General features: G+C 35.2%; 1 protein-coding gene across 4 annotated transcripts in view; it reads left to right on the top strand.

The window, feature by feature from the left end:
- LOC108746840 (RNA polymerase II elongation factor Ell) overlaps window positions 1-4,368 on the top strand; it is a 117,900-nt gene that overhangs the window by 94,385 nt on the left and 19,147 nt on the right. The window contains exon 1 of one of the 4 annotated variants that reach the window (XM_018483858.1): window positions 2,217-2,221. The exons of the other annotated variants lie outside the window; for them this stretch is intronic. The gene's annotated coding sequence lies outside the window, so the exon portion shown is untranslated. Of the gene's footprint in view, window positions 1-2,216; window positions 2,222-4,368 lie in introns of those variants that run through there. 4 annotated transcript variants of the gene reach the window in all.

The following is a 4,368-nucleotide window of genomic DNA, read 5'->3' as shown; positions in this document are numbered from 1 at the left end:
CGATCAAGCTCACTCGAGCGATCAATAAGACTTTTTCACTTTGAATAAAGATGCCCTTTGCATAAAAAAGAATAGCGTCATGGCGTTAAACAGAGACACAACTATTTATGATGCTTTGAATAATTTACTATAAAGTGACGAAAATGTTCGACCACAACATTTTGTGTTAATTAAATCATGAATAACCGTATATATTTACAAAAAAAAAAAACAAACTGAACTGTTAGTTAATATCTTATTAAATACCAAAAATAATAATTAATATTCAAAATAATTAACATTTAAAGTAGCCACCTTTAGCTTTGATACAAACTTTGATGCGCTTCGTGAATCGCATCAACAAGGGATTCTATAATACATATAATATAGTGCCTCACACTATGATCTTAATTAAAGTTATAGAATGAAACAGTATAAATTACAATGAGAGATCATATATATATATACATTATACATATGATGTTACTTTAATTTATTTATTAAATATGTATATTATATATACATATTTACCTATGTTAATTATATTGCTAATTATGTACATTTTGAGTTTTTATTATTATTCTTTTACAATTACGTATAAACGTATTTGCAGTATCCAATTTAGTTTAAGCGGCCTGACGTCTGGAAGAATTTGGTAACGGGGAGATAATGAAAGTAACTCTCTCTTTCTGCTATTCGCATCAATATGAGCGATAAAAGTATTGTCGGCTTTCATTATTTCCGCCTAAGTGAACAATAATCGTGACATTTGCATTTTGTTGTTCGCGGCAATGTCTGTGGGATCCCGAAGTCGACGGCTCTTTTAATTCAAGTGAGTCACGTAACCGTGGTAGTTCTTCGACCATACATTGTCCCGCCATTAACATATTTGCGCACTTTTTCGTTTTATTCTTATCGTGACTTTAATTGAAATGGGCTGCGACACGCGTTGTTCACGTGTACACGACGTTCAATCACCTTTTTATCTAAACGACATAGGAATAACTACCGTGAATTTCGCTAAAATCTCGCTTCTTCAAACAAATCGGAAATCTCACGAAATGAAAAATTGTTACGTATCTACATGATTTATTCGTTGAAATACTACCAGCGCAATATTCTTAATTAATATTATTAATGTACGTAAAATAATATTTAAACTTGTGACAATATTCTTTAAAAAAAAAAAACTGATCAAGAATACATAAAAAATTCTTGGTTTAATGTCAGATAGTTCGAGGCTAATGTTAGATAATATATGAAACTATATATTTTTCTTTAGAGATCTATCATTTTTTTTATTAAACTTCGTGAATAAGATACAGATTTTGGACACCTCGTGAAATTTTTTTTCGCCACCGACGAATGTCAAATTTGTGCGATTCGCGATTGGAATCGGCAACCTACTGACACACTAATTAACGGCCCAGTATCGTCGCCGTCACGAGCCGGCTGTCGCGTGAGCAATAAATAATTCGACCGATACGTAATGTTACGTGATTATGCACCTTAATTAATACACGAACGAAAATTATACAGACAATTATATTTGCTAAAAGGAGATAAATTCACGCGCGAGGGACCGAGACGAGTCAGCCATCATTTCGCCGCGAATCGCGTTATCCGCAATTAACTGCATTACTTCGGGGTCCAACGAGGTGGAGGAGGAAAAGACGAAAGCGGGTGGTACGACGACGGTGGATGCGCGCACGAGATTTCGCGTTTCGTTACGCGAACGCGTGATTCACCCCGCCTCTTCGCGGAGTACGAAGAAGTATGCCGCTATAAATATAATGCATTTCTCTGAGTCATCGGCTCGCGCGAGGTGGTCACCCCGGTGGTTGACTCAATGGCATTTGAAATCCGCTGATCGTCGACGTGTTTTCGCGGCGCGCCCGCGCCGAAAGGACGCGGATTTCAACAAGCTGGAGCCTCCTTCGGCATTATAATCCGTTCCGTGTGAACGCGCCGGAATCCACGCGATTTCGAGTCGAGCGATCGACCGATCATCGGTGCTCGTGTCTCGAGTTTCTCTTTCGAACCAACCGAACCCCCCCGTCGATCAAGATCGCGTCTGCTTTTCCTCCGGACCACGCTGCCTTCCGTCGCGAATGACATACGAGTTCAAAGAACTGGAAAGTACAGCGAGAGACGGAGAAGTTCAATGTAACGAGTAATTTAATCCACTTTCCTTTCAAAAGGCTTGGAAATAATGTAAAGTTCGAAGTATTGAAATGAAAGGGTCTAAAAACTCGAACATCAACTCGTCTACGTCTCATTTCTTCAGGGATTTTGAACATTGATTAATAAAAATTTAATCCGCGCGTTAAGATAAAATAGCAGTTTTCTTTTAGATCAATCAGACTATTGGAAGTTGCACTGGAATTCGTTAATTGTCGTTAGATATTAATAGATACGACATTGCGCGGGCGTAATTAATTGTTAAAAGAAAGATCACGTGTCTCGAATTTTCCGCGAGAATAATTTGCGAGGATGCCTTCGCGAGAGCGAGTTTAGATAACAATTATCTTCGTGCGTGTACGATAAGGTGCAAATATGTGTGCTCTAATACGTGCAAATTAAACGGTTTCTTTACGTCGCTTTCTGCGAATCAGCCGGTAATCACATCTGCTATTGCTTATATTAGCGTCGTAATTATCAAGATCGCTCGTTTCGTTCGCACACTTTATGATCGGCGACGTGCCAGCACGAGCAAGGAACATCGAACGTGGGCGACAAGCATATCCGATTAATTAGCACCCGGTATTACGACGAATCGCTCGTCCGTATGTCGCGTGTGTACTTAACTGCATGTAACTCCGCAGTTATAATACAAGTGAAATTCAGACTGATAAATAAATCAAATAAGAGAGTCCTTTATTTTCAGCCGGATCGAAGCGGATCTTGGTACTTGATAAAAAAATGTTCATACAGAAAAAAATGCATACTGTAAAGTAATGTGCAAATAATAATCACTTTCAAAAGCAATGTCTCAAAAGTTTTTATATTTGCAAATCTATCGTGAGTTTACCACGAGCATCAAATTTATTCGAAGTGTATTCTAAATCCTAATTAGTTTAATTACTTCAAATAAAATTATTAAATGTAAAATTAAATTCGATTTGTTTATTATAAAGTCGTTTCTTCGATCTATTTTATAATATTCTTCAAAAGAAAATAAATTCTTGTTCTGAATGTAAATAATGAGTTTTTTCTAAAATTTGCAATAAGTATATTTTGGGATTGTCAAGAAAATTTTCTTTGTTAGAGATAATCATCATTTAAAAGGGAGAAAATAAATTAAGTAATCACTTTTTTTTAGCAATAAAATATTTTCTTACATCTTTCAATTCTATAAACTGCGCGTTGATCGATTTGTCGGATTTGAAACGCAATCATAGACCGACGATAGAAATATCATCATAAATTACATTGATGGTCAATTTAATAATGATGCACATTAGCACTTAAAACACTTGATCAAAAATACGATTATTTTCCTCTTGTTATTTAATTAACTCTCTTATGATTTATCATCTTGATAGTATTTTTTTTTTTTACCTCACGATATTTTAATATTAAAAAAAATAATTAAAACATTGCTTAAGATTTTTTAATGTTACAATTTATGAATTTTAATAATTTTTTTTATCTTGAAGGCGTAAAGTTTGCACATAAATTTAAAAGAACGTAAGAAGTTTCTCCGGTATTTTAGGTTTATAAAGGAAAGAAGAAAGATACGCGCGAACGACTCGCGAGCGCTGGACTTGCTAAATATTTTTCACGCACAATTTTTAAGCGACGTAATCAATCGTTTTCGCTCGAAACAGAGACGGAGATCGACTGAAGGCTGCGAGAAACTTTCTAACCCAATTCCGCGCATTATTTGTGACGCTGTATTAGGCAATTGCCGTCTGACTAGGTCTAGGTCTTTCTCGGGTGAGGAATACTAATTGTAAATCGCCTCTTATCAATCACTGCTTGCAACAATTCGCTATTCACCATTTTGAGAAATACGATACGAAACAGTAGTAGAAATTACAGTAGTAGCAAAAGCTAAAAAAAAAACAAAAATTTTTTTGTCAATTTAGGATAATCATAAATATTCTAAAAAATACTACACTATAATGTATGCCCTCTAATCTTCTCTGAAGAGCTACTTTTGTTTCTTCTTTACAAAACAGAATCACGCAAGAAACGTTCGAATTTATTGCTTACGAAAAGTACAATCTTTCCATCTTTCGAGAATATATAATAACGATTATTTATAAATGCTTGAAAACATGGAAAAGACGGTTGCTAAAGAATCGAAAAATTTAGTTAGATACGAATCTGAAAATAATTTACCATGAAAACAATTGTGTAGGACACTCAAACTGGTTGCTATTA

The sequence above is a fragment of the Trachymyrmex septentrionalis genome, unplaced genomic scaffold, assembly GCF_001594115.1.
Source record: "Trachymyrmex septentrionalis isolate Tsep2-gDNA-1 unplaced genomic scaffold, Tsep1.0 scaffold19, whole genome shotgun sequence".
Lineage (NCBI taxonomy): Eukaryota > Metazoa > Arthropoda > Insecta > Hymenoptera > Formicidae > Trachymyrmex > Trachymyrmex septentrionalis.
This window is presented reverse-complemented; position numbering and strand designations above follow the sequence as displayed.